This window comes from Enhydra lutris, unplaced genomic scaffold (assembly GCF_002288905.1).
Source record: "Enhydra lutris kenyoni isolate GAN:26980312 unplaced genomic scaffold, ASM228890v2 scaffoldscaffold66, whole genome shotgun sequence".
NCBI lineage: Eukaryota > Metazoa > Chordata > Mammalia > Carnivora > Mustelidae > Enhydra > Enhydra lutris.
This window is the reverse complement of record NW_019154150.1, coordinates 11,124,650-11,147,978: the sequence shown is the minus strand read 5'-3', so window position 1 is coordinate 11,147,978 and position 23,329 is coordinate 11,124,650. Positions and strand designations below refer to the sequence as shown.

The 23,329-nt window shown below is 43.3% G+C and overlaps 1 pseudogene; it reads left to right on the top strand.

The window, feature by feature from the left end:
* The first annotated feature begins 390 nt into the window (after nucleotides 1-390).
* Nucleotides 391-22,936, top strand: LOC111159015 (annotated as a pseudogene).
* Nucleotides 22,937-23,329: the final 393 nt, after the last annotated feature.

Genomic DNA, 23,329 nt, shown 5'->3' with positions numbered 1-23,329 from the left:
CAGTGGGAAGGAATGGAACTGGAAGTTTGCCCCTTGACGACACCTTTTTCAAGGCGGAAGTGCTCTCTGCAGCGTCTGTCGCCGCCTTCTTTGTCACCTTATTGGGCAGGGAGGGAGTACTTGTCCAGTCTCAGCTTTGAGTCCAGAGCTCAAAGGAGCACCTGTCTTTTCGAGGCGGGGCTCGAAAAGTTGGGCCTTTTCTCCTGCCGCGGCTTGGGCCATTAAACAAGTGAGATTCGGTCCCTGTGGTTTGGCATCGTTGCAAGGGCCTCGGCTTTTGTGTGACCTCCCCTAACTTGAGTTTTCTCAGGTTGACCACTTAGGTCCATTGGGGAAATTCCTGAGGTGAAAATTGAGTGCGCTTGGTAAAATGGAAGAAAGAGTATCGGCATGAATTGGGCCAGGTACGAAACTGTTCCCTCTTGAACAGGCCAATAGTAGTCATTAAGAAAAAGAGGCCTTCGCCGAGACCCTGCCAGGCCCGGAAGCCCTGTGCTGAGCTCAGCCATAGAAGGGCCGATGACCACAAAACAAAAGTTCTCAACCAGGAGCCGCAGGAGTGGAACTGTTAAGTTTCCACATGGTTGGTGGAATTGGAGGACGTTTCTCATGGAAGAGGGGGCATTCGTACCAGGCCCTGCAAAGGTAACATGATTTCAACAGGTGGAAATTGAGAAGGTGGAATATTCCAGTGACAGCCAAAGAGCCATTGCCCAAGTTTGAAAGCAGAACACAGGCCTTACTGTAGCAATTGGTTTCAGCCATTACCACTGACAACTTTACTGCCATGTGTTGCCTTTCTTTTTGCCCGGAGAAGAGGGATGAGGATCAATTATATCAGATAGGAGCTAAAGCTGATGGTAAAGATTAGAGATCTCAAGGTTTGTACCAGTAAAAAAAAATCCATAGAGATTGTTAACCTGGGATTGTTAGCCTGCATGGACCATGGACAGACTTCAGAAGTTTGTGTAAGTTTTTTGTTGCTGTTTTGTTTTACTCCCTTGAAATTATATGCAGAATAGTATATACTTGAGGGAAAGATTTTGACCACCTTCCTCCTTCCCCCCTTCCCCAATGGAAAGGAGCTACTAACCTAATAGTGAAAATAGTTTATGAATTGACCCACATTTTTGGTGGGTGGGAGAGTCACTATACATTCATCAGTGAGTTCTCTCCCTCCTCCACACATAGCCTGATGGTGTAGTTGAGCCAGAATCTGCTCTGCAGATCTGGTCATTTAATTTTGACTATCTCGAGGGCTTTCTCCATGTGGCCTGATAGAGATTAAGATTCCATGTTCTTAATGAGCAAGGAATTGGTGACTATTTGAGCCCAGGAGCCCAAACCTCAACCTCGTTCTTAGCGTATGGCGTATCTTCCATGTGAGAACACTCATGAACTCCAGGTATACAGTGGTAAACAAAGTGACTTAGTTACTGTTTTCATGGTGCATATAGTCTAGTAGAGAAATAGTAAACAACTAAGCAAATATGTAAATCATTGCAAAGCATCATGCAGAAAAGGCCAGTACAGATCTCCCAACTTATGATGGGGTTATGTCCCAAAAAACCCATCGTAAGTTGAAAATACTGTAATTGAAAATGTGCTTACTACCCCTAACCTGCTGAACATCATAGCTTAGTCTGGCCTACTTTAATCATGGTCAGAACACTTAGATTCACCTGGAGTTGGGCAAAATCATCTAACACAAAGCCTGTTTTATAATTGTTGACTATCTCGTGTAATTGAATACTGTAAAAAAACAGAATGGCTGTATGGGTACAGGATAGTTGTAAGTGTATGGTTGTTTATCCTGGTGATCATGTGGCTGACTGGGAGCTGTGACATCTGCCACTGGCCAGCTTAATGGGACAGGATTGTCCCACATAGCACTAGCCTGGGCAAAGATCCAATTCAAAATTTGAAGTAGTTTCTACCAAATGTAGAATGTACCATCATGAAGTCTAAAAATTGTAAGTCAAACCATTGTAAATCGGAGACCGTGTGTATACCATGCTAGAAAATACTTAAAGAGTTTGGCAAACACCCTTTTTGAGAAAACTCTAGAGGAAGCCTCTCATACAGAGAGTATTTTAAATAGGTAAAGGAGTTTTAGGCACTTTTAAAGCTATTAAAGTGATACTTTCATTCCTGTTAGTATCCTGCTGCTGGTCCTTATATATGGCTCCCTCAGTAATGTTTTGGAAGATGGGGAGTGGGAGGAGGGAAAGAAGTTAGGTGATTCTGGAAGCCTGGCCCTAATATCAAAAGTTCACCAAATTGTACCTAGATTTTTTGAAATTATGACATATTTTCCTGGGGGAAGAGACCTTATTTTTCCTCACATTTTCAAAGAAGACTCTGTGTTAGTTTTGGTTTCTCCCAAAATCAGGCACTGTAACCAGGATTTGGATGCAAATAGTTTATTTAGGAAGTGTCCCCATGAGGTACTCTGACAAGAGTGGAGAAGTGAGACAGGAAGGAAAATCATTAAAGGATGAATTCATGAGGCTCAATCATGCTCTGAACTGTCTGAGAAATAGAAACACACCCCAGAATTGTCCCATGCAGAGGCAAGGTAGCTGAGGTACTTATCCACCATCTCCTTTCCCTCTATAGGGGATTAATGCTCCTGTACTTCTACCCAGCCCAGTGCTGGGAAAAAACATGCTCCTGAAGTCAGGAGAATGTACTCAGGCAACAGGCACAGGCGATCTTCCTCATGTACTAGAATGTTCTGAAAGCAAACTCCAGAGTAAGCCCAAAGGGTGTAGACAGCATCTACTCCAGCATGGTGGGAGCATGAGACTACAGGAGACATGCACAAACTAGGAGTGTGGAACCTGGTGAGAAGCTGATATCTTGGCTTACCCAGGAAGCGAGTGTCCAAGGGGACAGGCACTCAGAGCGTATAAGAAATAGGTCGGTGCAAAGGTTACTATAGGAAAAAAAATCAGTCTGTGCAGAAGGGCGAATCTCAGCATCAGCTGGATTCTGAGCCAGGGAGTAGCTTGAGGCTCAGCCAGACTGGCATCATGCTGCCAACTTGATGAGCTCCAGCCGAATGAAGCAAGAGATAGGAGATACCTCATCGAGGTGGAGCAGGTTCCCAGGTGCCTGCTCCATTTCAAACACTTAAGGGTTTAATATGTCTAAAAACCTACCTCATTAGGATGTTTATTTTTTTTTAAGATTTTATTTATTTATTTGAGAGAGAGAGACAGTGAGAGAGAGCATGAGTGAGGAGAAGGTCAGAGAGAAGCAGACTCCCCATGGAGCTGGGAGCCTGATGCAGGACTCGATCCCGGGACTCCAGGATCATGACCTGAGCCGAAGGCAGTCGTCCAACCAACTGAGCCACCCAGGTGTCCCCATTAGGATGTTTATTATAGCATCATTGTAATAGGGAGAAGCTGGAAATAATCTGCGTGTTCATTGATAGAGGACAGGCAACTGCTTATTACTTCAAACATTTCAGGATACATAAGAAATATGTGTATTGTTATAATTAATGCTAGCTAAAATTACAGCCCCAAAAGTTGACTGGTTTAACCCAAAAGCTTATTTCTTAATGCAGATGTTCCTAGTTCCTCTCCTCCAAGCAGAGAATTGGAGATTTTGGCGTGTAATATCTTGTGGCAGCATCTCCTAGGGCCTCCTTGGAGTTCTCCACTGGACTCTGCATTCAGCCAGCTAACTAACTAAGGGAGAGAAAACCACGAAAGGTAGCAAACACTGGAAATTCTGTCTGTTACTTCCTCCCATGTGGTGTTGGTCAGACCGAGTTGTCTGACCCCAACCCAAGTCAAGGAAACTGGGACATGGCTTCCGGTGTGCTCAGGAAGAAGAAATGGCAGTGGTGAGCATCTGGTCAGTTTCTACTGCATCCTCTAACTTTGGTTGCCTCCAGGCCAGTGCTACTGAGTTCCTGAGGAAGGTAGCTGAGGTACTTATCCACCATCTCCTTTCCCTCTATAGGGGATTAATGCTCCTGTACTTCTACCCAGCCCAGTGCTGGGAAAAAACATGCTCCTGAAGTCAGGAGAATGTACTCAGGCAACAGGCACAGGCGATCTTCCTCATGTACTAGAATGTTCTGAAAGCAAACTCCAGAGTAAGCCCAAAGGGTGTAGACAGCATCTACTCCAGCATGGTGGGAGCATGAGACTACAGGAGACATGCACAAACTAGGAGTGTGGAACCTGGTGAGAAGCTGATATCTTGGCTTACCCAGGAAGCGAGTGTCCAAGGGGACAGGCACTCAGAGCGTATAAGAAATAGGTCGGTGCAAAGGTTACTATAGGAAAAAAAATCAGTCTGTGCAGAAGGGCGAATCTCAGCATCAGCTGGATTCTGAGCCAGGGAGTAGCTTGAGGCTCAGCCAGACTGGCATCATGCTGCCAACTTGATGAGCTCCAGCCGAATGAAGCAAGAGATAGGAGATACCTCATCGAGGTGGAGCAGGTTCCCAGGTGCCTGCTCCATTTCAAACACTTAAGGGTTTAATATGTCTAAAAACCTACCTCATTAGGATGTTTATTTTTTTTTAAGATTTTATTTATTTATTTGAGAGAGAGAGACAGTGAGAGAGAGCATGAGTGAGGAGAAGGTCAGAGAGAAGCAGACTCCCCATGGAGCTGGGAGCCTGATGCAGGACTCGATCCCGGGACTCCAGGATCATGACCTGAGCCGAAGGCAGTCGTCCAACCAACTGAGCCACCCAGGTGTCCCCATTAGGATGTTTATTATAGCATCATTGTAATAGGGAGAAGCTGGAAATAATCTGCGTGTTCATTGATAGAGGACAGGCAACTGCTTATTACTTCAAACATTTCAGGATACATAAGAAATATGTGTATTGTTATAATTAATGCTAGCTAAAATTACAGCCCCAAAAGTTGACTGGTTTAACCCAAAAGCTTATTTCTTAATGCAGATGTTCCTAGTTCCTCTCCTCCAAGCAGAGAATTGGAGATTTTGGCGTGTAATATCTTGTGGCAGCATCTCCTAGGGCCTCCTTGGAGTTCTCCACTGGACTCTGCATTCAGCCAGCTAACTAACTAAGGGAGAGAAAACCACGAAAGGTAGCAAACACTGGAAATTCTGTCTGTTACTTCCTCCCATGTGGTGTTGGTCAGACCGAGTTGTCTGACCCCAACCCAAGTCAAGGAAACTGGGACATGGCTTCCGGTGTGCTCAGGAAGAAGAAATGGCAGTGGTGAGCATCTGGTCAGTTTCTACTGCATCCTCTAACTTTGGTTGCCTCCAGGCCAGTGCTACTGAGTTCCTGAGGAAGAGGAGTAGGAGGAATATGCTCTTGTACACACTGGGTTTTATAAATCCAAATAGTACATACTCAAAAAAATTAATAAAGAGAAGACTGTGAAATTATGGGTCATCCATACCGTGAATTTGGTTGCCTCCAGGCCAGTGCTACTGAGTTCCTGAGGACGAGGAGTAGGAGGAATATGCTCTTGTACACACTGGGTTTTATAAATCCAAATAGTACATGCTCAAAAAAATTAATAAAGAGAAGACTGTGAAATTATGGGTCATCCATACCATGAACTATCACACAGCAGCTAGAAAGAATGAAGTACGTTTATGCATACTGAAATGGGATGGTCCACAATTAACGTAAACAAGCAAGTTGTAGATACATTAGATTTCAGCGTTGCTTAGTTTGGGCTACTACAACAAATTACCATAGACTGCTTGTTTAAACAACAGACATCTTTTTCTCACAGTTCTGGAGTCTAGGAAGTCCAGGATCAAGGTACTGGCAGATCTGGTGTCTGGTGAGAGCCTGCTTCCTGGCTTGTAGATGGTTGTCTTTTCATTGTTTCCTCATATGGCACAGAGCAGAGAGCAGGAGGAAGCCCTAATCCCATTTTTAAGGGCCCCACCCTTATGACCTAATTGCCTTCCAAAGGTAATCCTAGTAGCACATTCAGGGTTTGGATTTCAGTATATCAATTTGGGGGAGACACAAATGTTTAGTCTATAACATACATGTATGTGAGTGTGTAGAATAAGGTCTGGGAGATGTTTTGGGGCTCAATACACATTTGCTTTATGTGTATTGTTATAACTGTAAGAACAAAACATTCCAATAATTTTTAGCACCAATGATGTAAATTCTTGAAGTAGTTCATTAAGATTGATTCCGCAACAGTATTTTGGAGTCCCAGAATTAGAAACCCCAGCCACAGTAATAATCAAGGAAAGGCAAATTAAATCTAAAGTGAGGTACCATTTCACCCTCACCAGCTGCGCAAAATTCAAAAGCCAGAGAACAGCAAGTATTTGCCAAGATGAAGAGCAGCAGAAACTATGACTTTGCTGGTTGGAATGTCACTTGAGACAGCTCTTTGGAAAGCAGGTTGGTATTACCTAGTAAAGTAGAACCTATGCTTCCCCCACAGCCCAGCAGTTCCACTCCTTGGTCTATATCCTCAGTAAACTCCTGTGCATATATCCCAAGTTATATATATAAAAATAATTATATCAGTATGCTTTATAATAATTAGCTAAGCAAAGGAAGTCACTCAAATGGGATGTAAAAGCATCTATAGAATGGGTACTATACAGTGTGAAGGTACTTATTACAACGATATAAAAAAACTCAGAGGAATCTCCAAAACAGTAGAAACATGGTAACAGAAGAACACATACACTATGACTGCGCTCACAAAAAGGTCAAAAGTAGGCCCAACTGAATAAGTTTTTCTGTATTCAATACTTACAGAAAGCAAGGAAACCAAAAAAATCCAGTTCGGTGATTGGCTGTAGGGAAAGGAGAGGGAGGCAACCAGGGGCTGGCACGCAGAAGACTTTCAAGATTCGGGTTACAAGTTTGTATCTGTGCTCTTTTAAAGTATATTTCATATGGGACGCCTGGGTGGCTCAGTGGGTTAAAGCCTCTGCCTTTGGCTCAGGTCATGATCCCGAGGTCTGGATCAAGCCCCACATCGGGCTCTCTGCTCAGTGAGGAGCCTGCTTCCCCCTCTCTCTCTGCCTGCCTCTCTGCCTACTTGTGATCTCTGTCTGTCAAATAAATAAAATCTTAAAAAAAAAAAATAAAGTATATTTTGTAGTTTGAAGTTTGGTTTCTCATATCAGGAAGTACTAATGTTTCTAGTACCCCACGATCTGCTTTTTTCTCGAAAACTGAGGGGACTTCCAACACGCTCTTCAACCTGGTTTCACTGTGCCTCCCTTGGCCCCTCTGTTCAGACTGGTCCTCTTTTCAGGGACGCCACCTTTCTTGTCCACGTGTCCAAGTCTTGCTGGCTCTATCAGCTTCGGCTGATGGTCCACCTCCACTTTGAACGCTTTGAGATTGTTCAGGCCTGAGCAAAGTCATGTACACTTTCCGCCTCACCCAAATCCTTTCTGGGCATGGAGCCTGTTCTGCCATGGACCCATAGTCTTCTCTTTTTATGATTATCCTGTATTTCAGATTAGGTTGTGGGTCACCCATTAGGAGCGTGGAATACCCTCTCACTAGAAAGGAAGTAAAGGATTTTTGTGGAGTTTTGGGTTTGGTATTTTGTTTTGCTTTTTTGCCCACCTTAAGCTCTGCCAGCATGATGACAGTTTAGAAGCGTATGAAGAACCACATTTCTCTCTGGGAAAGTTTGCGCAAAGGTGTATGCCATTTTACTTCTCAACCTCAGGTAGGGGTTTCAGAATCTCTGAGGGTAGCTGTAGTTTATAAAAAAAAAAAAAATTTAAAATACAGGTATCTCTTATTAAACTCAGAAACCTAATACTCATTTATCTTCTGATAAGTTGGTATCCTTCCCTCTCTGAACTCAGGAACTGAATGGATTCAGACAGCCTGGAACTTAATGCCTAGTTTCCTAATATAAATTCAGATACAAAGCCCAATAAAATCTTTATAGCAACAACTAGATTTAAGTGTTCATAATGTGCCAGGCAATGTGCTAAGGGAAGTAAATACCTCAGGTAGCCAGTAAAATAGCCTCATGAGGTTTTTGAGCCAGTTTTACAGATGAGGAAACAAACTCAGCAAGTTTGGGGAACTTGCCTCTAGAAATTCCTGGAAATGCCTAGCACAGTACCTGCCTTGTTGTAAGTGCTGAATAAGTAATGGATGTCATTTACTAGCTGGTGGGAATAAAGCAAGAAAGCTTTCCAGGGATGGAAGCTGAGCAGCAGTGCCTGTTGTATGTCTGACCCAGGTCTGCTTACTCGGGACAAACAGGTTTCCGCCACCGTGTGTGTGACGTCATTCACAGCATACCGCTGCTGCCCCCCTGCTGCCCCGGGCTCTGCCTCATTTCTGATTGCAAAATCTGATGGAGGAAATAAAGTCTTTCTCTTTGATTCTCAGGGAATTTTGAAGGCTTGTTTGCCATTAGTACCCAAATAAAAAAAGTGAATGCAGGTTTCAGGTCTACCAAACTTAGGCTACCGACTGCCTGGACATTGAGTTGGAAAATTTAGGACCCAAGAAATGGGGACAAAAATGCCCTATCAAATGGAGTGCCCAGACATTTATGAACTGTTCTCCGTCTGTTAGCAGTCTGCCTAAGGAGAAAATTGCCTTCCATCATCCAAAGGGACCTGGCTCCCAGAACTGGTGTTATTTCCCCGGTGAGTGGCAGCAAACCATGACAGAGGGAGGGCTCCCCATGATCTTAGAGCAGAGTTTGAGCACCTCATCCAGCAGACAGAGAAGGTGTTATCCTACTATTAACAGACTCTTCTGGTTCAGTCTTAGGGGGGAAACTTGATTGATCTCTCTTCTGCAAGTGCTAACCCCATTAGCCCCGTCCCCATGCCATCCTCCCATGGAGCATCTAGTTGGACATGAAGATAATAAAGCCCACCTTGACTTCTTACATAGAATTCCATAAAAGTGTACTACAGTATGCCCTGCCCAAGTTTTTAAACCACCCAAAACCCAGAGAGAACATTAGTTAAAGATTCGGTAGCATAGTGGTCACTACTGTAGAACAGTTGGCACTCCCATAGGCCTTCCTGTGTGGCAGGTAAGGCTTGGGGAACAGCCTGCGAGCAGGGAAACAAAGAGGAAGTAACTGCACATGTTGCAAGAGCACGTACCCCCCGGTCTTCAGAAAGTAAAGCTGTAGAGACTGTCACAGCTAGGAATAAGCCTTTCTCAGTAAGGAGTTGGGTAATTACACCTGTAAATGTGCATATGGGGTGTTACTAACATTTCACCTGGCAGGGAGACCTTGAAAAACAAAGTTGGAGGGCCGAGAACCCCCTGGAGGGTGCTGGGTAAGCAGGTGCATATGCAAGGGCACATACAAATATGGCATTCTTCTAGGCTAAGTAAGCCAAGCTGTAGGAAAGGTACTGCCAAAAGATGAGTGTGCCCACAGATTGCCTGGGGGTAAGGGAGCAGATCTTTGTGCCATACCCCTGGATGTAGAAAGGATAGAAAGGAATTTGCACTGTGAATATTTGACAAAGAGAAGTACTGATGTTTCTGGTACCCCACAAAACAAAAGCCAGCAACCAGGCTTGGTGCTCACACCAAGCACCCCAGCAGAGCGTCTTAACCTTTTAACAGGTAATGTTCAAGGGATGGACTATCAATATAATTGTTCTTAGAGAGCCCTAGTTCACAGTTGCCCTGCAGCCCTTATATCAAAAACCATGCCTAATTCACTCAGAGCATGGTGCCTGTTCCATACTGCAGGGATGAAACTCCACCTACCTATAGTGTCCAGACCGTAAGGGTCACTGCCCTGGAAAAAAGGAAGAGGAAATAAAAGTAACGCTTGTGTTTTTTAATCTGCAAGCATGTGGACAGGAGAAACAGAAGAGGGAAAGGAAGGAGGGCAGGCAGGCTCCAGGGTTCTTATTTTCCCCTGTCCATCCTCCCCAGTCCATCCAGATCTTGACCAGGGGAAGCTATAGGAGACAGATACAGAGACTATGAAGAATCCAAGAACATCCGAGGCTTGTGGACCACTTCCCCAGGTAAGGCATGAGGGAGGCTGTAGGCTGCTAGGAGAAGCCTTGCACTTGGCTTTGCATCATGACCAAAATACTGTAGGAACAATAATTTAGCAGCGATGGAGGGCAGAATCTAGGCCAATGAAAACCAGGATACCATACCCAGGCCCTGACGACCTATACTTGTCCTGCAGGAGATCAAAAGCTTTCCTGTGCCCCATGAAGGCACGAGGAAGTGTTGTAGAGGCTTGCACTGAGAGCTGGTATGAAAAGCCTTCAGAGGGAGGACTTTCTGGCAGAAGGCAAATGTTGGGACCATGGACACCAACTCTGGGTACTGGCATCACACTCCAAAGACCAGATTAGGCCCACTGCATCTCAGCAGATAATTATAGGAACTCGGGAATCAGACCCAGTATTTCATGGCAGAACCAGAGAATAGTACAAGGACCTACTCAAAGGGATCCAAGGCAATTCTTTCCTTCTATCACACAGTTACGTTTGTGCCTTTCCTTTTCCATACTCCTAGATAACCATCTGGAAAAGATGAAGGGGAAGGGGAAAGAGAAGCAGCATTTACTTAAGAGAAACCAAGTTACCCCCAAAGACACTGCTTGAACCAAACTAATCCCACCTACTATTTACTGGCAAATCTAAATCTCCCCTTTGCACCCAGCAGGGCAGGTGCTTATGAGAAAGATTAGATTATAGAAAACAAAGATGCTCCATTGTCTTTGTACCTCCAACTTACAGGGTAAATAAACATGCATCCCTGCTTTAACTTTTTTTGTGCTTTAGACTATAGGGCAAGCACATAAAGTGTCCAGTTACAGTTAGCCCTTCAGTCAAGCCAGATAGACCCTCACCACTAGCAGTGCTGCAGGAAATGGGGGCCTTTGTGACAGGGGCAGCAGTGATTCAAGGCAGACCTTGGGTACAGTGGTCAACAGCAAAATGAGCAGGAACCACAGTAGAGCAAGGAGGAGACCAGCAGCAGACGTGGTGGGACTGTGGTTGGATGAATACTGCAGGGGGCTTGCAATAACCCATTTTCTCAGGACCTCCTGGTTGCTACTGGTGGAAAACCTATGCTGCATTAGGGTGCTAGCATTCCTGCTGCAACAGTAGCCAAAATAACAATTTGTTTCTTTCTGATATAAAAGTCTGAGTGTAAGCAGTCCTATGCTGATAGTTCATTGCCATAGTGTGGAGGTCCCAGGCCCTTCCCACCTTGTGTGTGTCATCCTCAGCATGCAGCTCTTAGTCCCATCACACATTTCTGCAGCATGAAGAAGAGGGAAAGTAGAGGGCACACCCTTTTCTGTGAAGGTCATCAACTAAAAGTTGCACATATAACTTTCTCTTCCATCCTAATGCCCAAAACTTAGCCACATGGCCACACTTAGGGTCTCAGTTGGCTGTGCCGCAAAAATGCTGTGTAACAAACAACCACAAAATACCAGTGGCAGCCAATAGTAAGCATTAACTTCTCATTCATGTGTCTACGGATGAACTGGTGTTTGGCTAGTCTATGTTGGATTCAGCTGGACATGGCTCGCTGCACCTTCAGTTCAGATCTCATCCTCTGGGATGTATCTGTCATCCTCTTGCTACCAGCAAGCTCCCTGGCCATGCGTTCCTCACAGTAATGACTTTCACGGTAATAGCAGCATACGTATACCTTGGTAAGTCATGTACATAGGTTAGAAGCTATGTGGAGAAGGTTGCCTTAGAGCAAGATCGGTGACCTGGCAGAGGTATGAATCCTTTTACTTCTGCGCTTCCCTGTCCAGAATCAGAATGGCAAGATGAAGGCCTGAGCCCACCAATTTCACAAGCACATTTAAAGCCTTTGCTCGGATCATGTCTGCTAACATCCCATTGGCCCGCATAAGTGACATACCCAAGCTCAACATCAGTAGGGCAGAAAGTATGCGCTCACGAAGGGAAGAGAGGAGGGAAGGAAAAAATGTCTTAGAAATGATAATCTAGTCCGTGGTCTTCAGCAGGGTGGCCATATTAACTCCAGTTAAAACTCCGGAGTTCTATTCCCAAAGAAAGAAAAGGAAGCTAGAGTTTGAGGACACTGTCTGCCACAGTGTTATCACTCAGGAGGCAGTTTCTTCTAATAGTTTAATGAAACTATGGATATGTTCTCTGGAAGAACCATCCTCTTTGGCACTTGAACTTCTAAACCCACAAAGCCCAAGTCTGCAGATATGAGAAGCACAAAAATTTCTTTGTAGTGCTCTTGGTGTAACAGTGAGGAGGGTCACCCCCCTTTACCCCTGTTTCCCAAAGCCATGCATTCTGGCTGTGGGGAGATGGCTCCATAGACTGACTGCTGATTCTTAAGGCTATAAACTGAGATCTAAGCAGGCCAACCCACTGTTCTACCAAACTAGCTCTTTCTGGGTGATATATCGAACATGTAGTAAGACCAGGAATTCTAAGTGAAGCCACTGTCCCTCTTGGTTTGCAATAAAATGTGTCCCTTTGATGGAAACAGCATCGTGTGAGATAAATGTGGCAAGAAGTAAGGCATTTTGCAATCCCATAAACTGGTGATTCTGGCAGAAATGCTTTAGGCAGGGGAGGCAAATCTATACCCGTGCTATGTGTCTACTCCTATAAAGACAAATAACTTTCCCCAACATGTTGAAAGGGGTTCAGTACCTGGGTGGCTGGCTGGTCCCTGTGGCAGTGGTACCATTTCTGGGCTCAACACAGCTTCTGAATAAACATGCTGGGCACCCAGCAGCAGTATTTGGGGAAATGTGTAGCACTAAATGTTGTATTTACAGAAGATCAGTCAAAAATCAATGACCTTAGCCTCCATCTTAATAAATTGGGGGGAAAAGAGTAATTTGAACTCAAAATAAACAGAAGAAAAGAAATAATGACCAGAGAGAAATTCAGTGAAATACTAACGAAAAAATAGAGGAAAATCAATGAAACCGAAAACTGATTCTTTGAGGAAAAAAAAAAAAAAAGATCCCTACAGTTATTAAACCTGTAGTTTTGATCGAGAAAAAGTGTAGAAAACACAAATTGCCAGTATCTGGAATGACTGAATTGATATCATCACAGTTTTTACAGATATTGAAAGGATAATTTAGAAATTTCATAAACAACTTAATACCAATAAATTTAACAATTTAAATGAAATGGTTACTTTTTTTAAAAAAAGATTTTATTTGTCAGAAAGAGAGAGCATGCACAAGCAGGCAGAGTGGCAGGCAGAGACAGAGAGAGAAGCAGGCTCCCCACTGAGCAAGGAGCCTGATGCGGGACTCAATCCCAGGACCCTAGGATCATGACCTGAGCCAAAGGCAGCAGCTTAACCCACTGAGCCACTCAGGTGTCCCTGGATGCTTTTTTTTTTTTTTTTAATGCATCTTTAAAGATTTTATTTGAGAGAGGGAACATGAGTGTGGGGAGGGAGAGGGAGAAGCTGACTCCCCTGCTAAGCAGGAAGCCCAATGTGAAACTTGATTCCAACACCCTGAGATCATAACCTAAGCTGAAGGCAGGTGTTAAACTGGCTGAGCCATCCAGGAGACCCAAAATGGATGCATTTCTTGAAAGACGCAAACTCTCAAATCTCATTTATGAAGAAATAGATAACCTGCATAGAGTTATAGCTATCAAAATTTTTGAATTTGTAGTTAAAATCCCCCCCCCCACACACACACAGAAGATGTTGGCAGTAGCCAGATGAGCTTGGTGAGGGCAAGTCTATGTTGTTAAGCCCATCACTGTCTCCTTTCCTGTCATCATGGCCACTTTGTAAGCGGGTCCATTGACCAAGCACCAGAGTATCTGAGGAAGAGGCCATCTGATCTCCACGGGTTGGGTCATCTTATCCTCCTGATTATTGAAAGCCTCATCTACAACAGAAGCCCTTGGATGAGCATTTCTGTCTTTTTTTTTTTTCTTCCTTTGGAGGAGCATTTTGGTGGAACATGAATATCTTTATCCTTTGTGGATGGCAAGAAGTCCACCTTTCCTTTGACTGCCTTGTCCCTGGTCTTCTGATCTTATTCTTTGTAAATTCCTGACCAGCTGGCCAGCCTATTAGTTACTCCCCACACGTCAGGGTAGATCTGAGCCTTAGCTAGATCTGTAGCAGAGTACTGCTCACTGTACAACATCTCTTCACTCCAGGCTTTTGGAGCCACTACAGAGTGGGCTGTGGTGCAACACTCTGGCTGCTTCTGGAAGAGAAGGCTGTACTTTTTTTTCTGCCATTAACTGACCTTATTTGTTTCTCTTGAGAGCATTGGTAGAATGTTGAAGGAGATAAAATCAGGCAGAGGTGTTGGGTGCCTGGGGAATCAAGTAGTTCACTGTGCCTTTGGATCTGCCCAGCGTATACCCATTTCCATTTTATAATGGCAAGCTGATATGCCTCTCCAATTTTGTGGCTCACTGGACTAGATAATACACAGTTTGTGATAGGTACGTCAAGTTGCTTAAATCTTGAATCTCCTCATGTCTTTATCCTCCTCTACCTGTGCTTTATCCTGTGCCATGCCCAGTGATGCAGTGATGACCCTGCATGTTATGGATTGCCAGGGTCCCATTTCACCACAACAAGGAGGTTACCCATATCTTCCTCAAATACATGTGCAACTCAATTCTGGAATCTTCTTTTTTTTTTTTTCAATAATTCTATGTATTATGCAGTACTCACCATAGTAAGTGAAGTTACCATCTGTCACTGTATCGTGTTATTACAGTATCATTGACTACATTCCCTATACTGTACTTTTCAGCTCCATGACTTACTTATTTTATAACTGGATGTTTGTACCTTTTAATCCTCTTCATCTGTTTCACCCATCCTCCTACCCACCCCTCTCTGGCAACCACCCATTTGTCCTCTGCATTTATGAGTCTGTTTCTTTTGTTTATTTGTTGTTTGCCTGTTTATGTGTTTTGTTTTTTAGATCCCACATGTAAGTGAAATTATATGGTATTTGTCTTTCTCTGACTTATTGCATTTAGCATAGTACCCTCTAGGTCCAAACATATTGTCACAAATGGCAAGACCTCATTCTTTTTTAGGTCTGGGTAATAGTCCATTGTGTGTGTGTGTGTGTGTGTGTGTGTGTGTGTGTGTACCACATATACACATATACCACCTCTTTTTTATCCATGGAATCCTATTTTAAGACCACTCCTGATACTAATTATTGTACCAGTCAGGTCCCAAAAGGAAACAAATGGCACACTCTAAACGGATGCCTCAAGGAGAGTTTGATAAAGGAACTTATTGCAGAGTCATGGTCAGGGAAAAGGGAAACCAGAAGGAATGTGCAGTAGTGCAAGACTGACAACCTTGGGGAGCAGACAGCTGTAGGCCATAAAGGAGTAGGGAGACAGAGGACTACTAGAACCAGAGAAAGTAAGTGAAGGAGAAAGCTACCTGAGAGTAGCTTTGATAGAAAGGAAGTTAGCCCTCAGCAAGCTCACAAGGAGGGAGGCAAGCAAATAAATATCCCGGCTTCAGTCTCTTCCTACTCTCTGATCTGCTGCTGGTACCTTCCATTGGCCAAGCTCTGTAGAAAACCAGAGGGCAAAGGGAGCCTATTGATGTAATCCTTGAAGGTCAATACCCTGAGGCACAGAGCCTGGTAGAGAATCAGGAGAGGAGATGTGGAGGAGGAGACAGATACCTAACTAGCACACAACCCAAACAAGTTTAAACAAACAGCTAATTTACTGGCTCACAAGTCTGAAAAGTCAAGCTGTAAGCCCTGAAGCAGGGACTCAAATGAAGTCATCAGTATCTGGTTTTTCCTCCATTCACAGGCTTCATATATATGCAGGCAGGCTCTCCCATCATGCTCAAAAATGGCTCCAGAATGCACAGCCTTTTTCATTCAATCTACCGAAGGATTCTATCAAATGAATCTATCAAAGGATTCATTGGGTCTCATTGACTCTTGTCGGGTCACGTGAAAAGCCTGAACCAACCATAGTGCTCAGCACCAAGGAGAAGTGCTGCTTGGCTTAGATCTCTGTCTGGAGCCAGGACTGAGTTAAATCATGGCATAGAACTTAGATGACTAGGAGAAGTGTTAATGTTGAATAGCCAAAGCACCGTATATCTCTCTTCTCTAATGTGTGAGGCAGAACTGTTCCATTTTTGTACCTGTGGATTACTCAGGGATCCTATTAAAGTAAAGAATCTGATGAATTAGTTCTGGAGTGGGGCCAAAGATTCCTTCTTTCTTTATTTCTTCTTTTTTTTTAAGATTTTATTTATTTATTTGACAGACAGATCACAAGTAGGCAGAGAGGCAGGCAGAGACGGGGGAGGGGGAGGGAAGCAGACTCCCTGCCGAGCAGAGAGCCTGACACCGGGCTCCATCCCAGGACCCTGAGATCATGACCTGAGACAAAGGCAGAGGCTTTAACCCGCTGAACCACCCAGGTGCCCCCCCCCCTTTTTTAAAGATTTTATTTGTTTATTTGACAGACAGAAATCACAAGTAGGCAGAGAGGCAGGTGGGGGAAGGGGGGGAAGCAAGCTCCCCACTGAGCAGAGAGCCTGATGTGGGACTTGATCTCAAGACCCTGGGATCATGATCTGAGCTGAAGGCAGAGGCTTTAACCCACTGAGCCACCCAGGTGCCCCAAGATTCCTTATTTCTAACATTGATGTTGATGCTACTGGTCCAGGGACCACACTTTGAGAGTAGCAAGGTTTTATAGCTACATAGTCCAGTATGGTAGCCACTAGCCACCTGTGTAGCTATTGAGCATTTGAAATGTGGCTAGTCTAACTTGAGATGTGTTGTAAGTGTATATATACACTGGATTTTGAAGACTTAATATGAAAACTAGTTAAAATCTCATCAATAGTTTTCATATAGATTGTATGTTAAAAAGGTATTTTAAATATATTGGGTTAAATAAAATATATTTTAAATTTAATTTCACCTACTTCTTTTTACCTTTTTTAACATTGTTACTAGAGAATTTAAAAATGCATATGTGGCTTCTCTGTTTCTGTTGGATAGTGCTACTCTAGAAGGAGGTAATGAAGTAGATAAGGGTGGTGGTCTTTCAACAAATTTGTTTTCACTTATGGATACTCAGAAGAACCTAATACAGCAAGGACCATGTGAGACTTGCCTCCTGGGTCCTTGAACTTGGCCCACTCTTCGGACCTCAGGACCTCAGGGTTAGGTAGTTGCAGGTTGAATTAATGTATGAATGCTTAGGATAGGGGACACTGGAATAAGCCTGCTGAGGTTTGAGGAGATTCTGGGGGTCCCAGAGGTGCCCCTCCCAACCAGCAGTCACTTCATTTCTTATTCTTATTTATGCAGCGGTCTGAAGCAGAAATTACCACTGTGCTTATCCAATTCCCTGATCTGTCCTGCACACAACCACTAAAATAATCTCCACGCTCTGGTTTAGCCCTTTCCTGCCCAGATACATGCACCAAATTGCAGCCTGCATTCCAGGGGCTCCCCACTGAACCCAGAGGGTCTTGTCTTCCAGTCCACCAGCCCCCAATGTGTCTCTCACTTTCACCATCTGTCTAAATTATTCCCTTACTACTTGAATCTCTGGCTTCACCTTCTCCACTTTTCAAAACCCATTTCAAGGTTATCTGCCTCCGTGGGGGTTTTTTAAGGACTGGCCCACAGAAGCCTGCCTTTAGAACTTGTACGAGGTGCTGTCTCTGGCACAAGCCAGAGTATCTGTTATGGAGGGGCTGTGTTGTCTAACTCCTGAGTTATAAAGGTTTTCCTGCATTTGTGCCTTGATTCCTTGGGCTTTAAGTTCCTTGAGGAGAGAGCCCTGTTTTGTTTATGTTTGAATTCTGCTTTTTATCAGGACCAATATAATAAGTAGCTCCTCAAAAAATATAGTTTGGTTCATTTTCCCAACATAAATTGCTAGTTGGAAATACGAAGACTTTTATTTACACATAAGTATATATTGTCCGGGATTATGTTTATAATGCAGAGTATTTTTTTAAAAACAAGATAGAAGATAAATGCTGGCAGGGATGTGAAGAAAAGGAAATCCTCGTGGACTGTTGGCCATAGCCGAGCCATTATGGAAAGCAGTATGGAAATTTCTCAAAAAATTAAAACTACTGTATGATGTAGCAATTCCACTTCTGAGTATATATCCAGAGGAAATGAAAACACTGTGTCAAAGAGATATCTGCGCTAACATGTTCATAGCAGCATTATTTGTAATAGCCAATACATGGAAAAAACCTAAGTGTCCACTAATAGATGAATGGGTAAAGAAGTGGTATATGTGTGTGTGTGTGTGTGTGTGTGTGTGTGTGTGTGTATACACACAATGAAATAGCCATTTTGAAAAAGAAAGCCTGCCATTTGAGACAACATGGATGGACCTAGAGGGCTTTTTGCTAAGTGAAATCAGACAGAGAAAAACACTATGTTATCTCACTTAAAGGTGGAATCTAAACAAAGAACCAAACTCTTAGAAATCAGATGTGTGGTGACCAGAGGTGGGAGGTTGGGAGAGGAGGAAATGGATGAAGGTGGTCATAAGGTACAAGCTTCCAGTTATAAAATAAATAAGCACTGGGGATACAATGTACAACATGATGACTATAGTAAACACTGCTATATAGTATAATGAAACTTGTTAAAGAGAGTAGATCCTAAGAGGGAAAAAAGTCTTTTTAAAAATCTATATGTGATGATGGATGTTAACTTACTGTGGTAATCAGTCACAATGTATGTAAGTCAAGTCACTATTCTGTATACCTTAAACTTATGTAGTACTATATGCCAGTTACATCTCGGTGAAATGGGGTGGGGGAGAGGCAGGATAGAAAATTAAGCTTTGATCATTGCATAATTTTTTTACTTCATTTTTATATTAAAATTTTTTTAAAAAACTTTTGAGATAATTATAGATTCACAGGAAGTTGCAGTAATAGTACAGAGTAGTTTCTGAACCTCTCATACAATTTCCCCCAATGGATACCTCTTAAGTAACTGTGATACAATATCAAAGCAGAAACTTGACACTGGTACAGTGTGTGTGTACAATTCCTTGCCTCTTTATCACATGTAGAGATCTGTGTTACCATCACTACAATCAGGATACAGAACTCTTACCTACAAGATCTCTATTGGCTACCTCTTTATAGACTGACCACTCCCCTTTCCCCTAGCAGCCCTAACAGCTGAATAATCTATTCTCCATTTCTGTAATTTTGGTCATTTTTTCTCCAAAGATTTATTTATTTGACTGAGAGAGAACACAAGCAGGGGGAGCAGCAGACAAAGGGAGAGGGAGAAGCAGGCTCTTCACCGAGCAGGGAGCCTGATGTGGTGCTCCATCCTAGGACCCTGGAATCATGACCCCAGCTGAAGGCAGATGCTTAACTGACTGAGCCACCCAGGCACTCCAAATAATTTTGGTTATTTTGAGTAGAATTTTATTTTGATTTATTGACAGTGTTTGGAGAGTATTTCTTTGTATAGATATTTAATAGGCACTCAGTATAATATTATCTGTGTATAATCTATCTCAGTTCTACTTGTGTTGACATTAGCAGTTTCAATGAGATATCAAAAGTTTCTTCCCAGGGTGCCTGGGTGGCTCAGTGGGTTAAAGCCTCTGCCTTCGGCTCAGGTCATGATCCCAGGGTTCTGGGATCCAGTCCCATGTCTGGCTCTCTGCTCCGCAGGGAGCCTGCTTCCCCCATCCCCCTCTGCCTGCCTCTCTGCCTACTTGTGATCTCTGTCTGTCAAATAGATGAATAAAGCCTTTTTTTTTCAAGATTTTTTTTTTAACTCGACAGACAGAGATCACAAGTAGGCAGAGAGGCAGGCAGAGAGGGAAGGGGAAGCAGGTTCCCTGCTGAGCAGAGAGCCCGATGCGGGGCTCGATCCCAGGACTCTGAGATCATGACCTGAGCTGAAGGCAGTGGCTTAACCCACTGAGCCACCCAGGCGCCCCTGAATAAAATCTTTTAAGAAAAAAAAGTTTCTTCCCCTTAAGTCCCTTTACTTGCCCCTGTTTATAACAGTCTTAAATATTTCTTCAACATAAATTGAGAATCACATCAGACAATGAATGAGTGAGTGTATGGGACAGGACACACTAGACTGGGAGGGGACACTAGACTGGACCTGATGGGCTTTGATCTTTTGAGGAAAGAGGAAATCATGGGGACCACAGAGCCCCTCCTCCTGGCCAGCTGTTACTTCATTTCTCCTTTTCATTATACAGTTGCTTGAAGGAGAAATTATAACTACACTTACCAACTTCCCTAATTTATCGTGCACACAACTACTAATTCTTTGCTTAAACCATCAGATGTCATTTAGAAAACTCAAATAAGGAAGGAAAGCATATTATATTAACTTTTTTAAGACTTTTTTACACTTTAGTTCTTCCTTCTTGATTCAAGATTCTTTTTTCAATCATTTTTTAATCACTTAATTTCTCTTTCTAAAACTTCCGGTAGCGACTTTTTTTTTTTTTTTTTTAAGATTTTATTTTTTTTTTTGACAGAGAGAGATCACAAGTAGACAGAGAGGCAGGCAGAGAGAGAGAGAGAGAGAGAGAGAGAGAGAGAGAGGGAAGCAGGCTCCCTGCCGAGCAGAGAGCCCGATGCGGGACTCGATCCCAGGACCCTGAGATCATGACCTGAGCCGAAGGCAGCGGCTTAACCCACTGAGCCACCCAGGCGCCCCGGTAGCGACTTTTTAAGGGTAGTTCTGCTGTTGACAAATTCTCATTGTTTTTCTTCATCTGAGAATGTCCATGTCCTTTTTATTCCCAATTCTCACTGGATATAGGATTTTGAGTTGACACTTTTCTTTCAGCACTTGGAAATGTTGTGCCAAAAAGAAAAGGAAAGGAAAGGAAATATTGTGCCACTTTTTCTGCTCTCTAAAGCTTCCAATGAGAAATTTTATGTCATTCAAAATGTTTTCCTATTATAGGGAAGGTGTCATTTCTCCCTGGCTGCTTTTCAAGATTTTTTCTTTGTCCTTAGTTTTCAGAAGTTTGACTATGATGTATCTTGGAATGGATTTTTTGGCAGGGGGGGTTATCTTGTTTGGGATTTGATGAGTTTCTTGAATCTGTAGGTTTAGGTCTTTTGCCATATTTGGAAAATACTGAGCCATACTTACTTGAATACTTTTAAAGCCCCACCTTCTTTCTCCTCTAATTTTGGGATTCCAGTTGATGTGGAAAACAAAGGCAAAGGAAATGTACATAAAATTAAATCTTATGACTTATAGCTGGTTGACAAGTGCTTGGGACAGGCAGAGTAACCTTCCTCAAGGAGCTTAGCTGCCTCAGTGATAATATGCTAAACGCAAAAGGCAACCTTATCTTAATACTAACCTGACCTCTAAGATCCAATCTTCTTTAAATATGAAAATCCTTTTGGAAACTTCCTTTGTCTTTACTTCTCCCAATTCCAAAGTATAATTCATCACAACGCCAGTGCACCTCTTTCCCCCACGGGTCCTATCCCCATGCTTTAATAAAACCACTGCGCTGAAGACCTCTCAAGAATTATTCTGGACTACCAGTTCCAATACCCACCATTTCCACATCACAGTGACACAAATATTAGATGTTTTCTTAAAGTTCCACAAATTCTTGAGATTTTTTTTTTTTTTTTTTTTTTTTTTCAATCTATTCTCTCTCTGCTCAGGTTGGGTGATTTCTATTATTCTATCTTCAAGTTCATTGATTCTTTCCTTTGTCCATTTTACCATAGAACTCATCCACTGAGGTTTTTTTTTTTTTTCACTTTTTTCAGTTCCAAATTTTCAATCTAGTTCTTCATTTCTTTTATATCTTTTCCAAGACAATTTTTTTGTTTGTTTGAAGTGCAATTGTGAGTGGACTTAGAAGGGTAACAAGATGGCGGCAGAAGGTGGAGCTCCATAATCCGAAGCTTGCTGAACTAAAGCAGCAATGTGTTGCTCATGGTTTGGAGACTAAGGGAATAAAATAAAATCTTATTACAGGCTCCAGGCAAATGCTTTCTTTTAAAGATTTTATTTATTTATTAGAGAAGAGAGAGAGAACACAAGCAGGGGAGCAGCAGGCAAAGGGAGAGGGAGAAACAGGATCCCCAATGAGCAGAGAGACTGATGTGGGACTCAATCACAGGACCTTGGGATCATGACCTGAACCAAGGGCAGATGCTTAACCGACTGAGCCACCCAGGCTTTTCTTGGAAGCATGCTGAAGAGGAGACAAACGAAGATGTACTGGGAGATGAAACAGAGGAAGAACCAAAGCCCATAGAACTGTCTGTCAAAGAGGAAGAACTCCTAAGATGCGGCAGCAGAGAAGAAAGTGGTGGGGGCGCCTGGGTGGCTCAGTGGGTTAAAGCCTCTGCCATCGGCTCAGGTCATGATCCCGGGGTCCTGGGATCGAGCCCCGCATTGGACTCTTTGCTCAGCAGGGAGCCTGCTTCCTCTTCTCTCTCTGCCTGCCTCTCTGCCTACTTGTGATCTCTCTCTCTGTCAAATAAAAATAAATAAAATCTAAAAAATAAAAAAAAGAAAGTGGTAAAAATTACATTGGAGATACCATAGACCCAGGGAATGCAGAAGAGAGCTGAATGATTCAATGTACCTGTGAGCTTGGAGAGTAAGACCACTGCCTGGGCAGTGAGATTTGGGATTTCTTCAGTTCCATCAAAAGGCCTGTCATCTGGGGTGCCTGGGCGGCTCAGTGGGTTAAAAGGTCTGCCATCTGATGCCAAACCAATGGTTAACCTGGATAAACTAAAGGAAAGAGCTCAAAGATTTGGTTTGAATGTCTTGTCAATCTCCAGAAAGTCTGAAGGTGATGAGAAGCAGAAATAGGAAGGAGTGGTTTGAAATTGCTACAAGTTCCAATGGAACAAGAACCACAGAGGATACAGAGGCCAAGAAGAGGAAAAGGGCAGAGTGCTTTGGGATTGCCTGATGAAAAGCTCTTAATTCTTTCTTTTCTCTAGTGGTTTCCCTCTCTCCGACTTTCCTTGGTCATAAATATACCTAAACGCACAGTTGTGCTTGGGTCCTGGCTCGCAATGAGAGAGCATGGACCCCAGGTACATTCAGGAACTCCAGCAGCAATCTGACTCGTTGCTGTTCCAACTTTAACCTTGTTGTTCTTGTTCTGTTGTTGTTGGTGGTGGTGTTTTTAGAGAGAGTGAATGCATTCATGGGAGCACGTGCAAGTTGCAGGGGAGGAGAGAGAGAGAGAATCTTATGTAGGCTGCATGCTCAGTGTGGAGCCTGACAGGGGGCTTGATCTTGTGGCCCTGAGACCACGACCCTGAGCCTAAATCATGAGTTGGACACTCAGCTGACTGAACCACCCAGGCACCCCT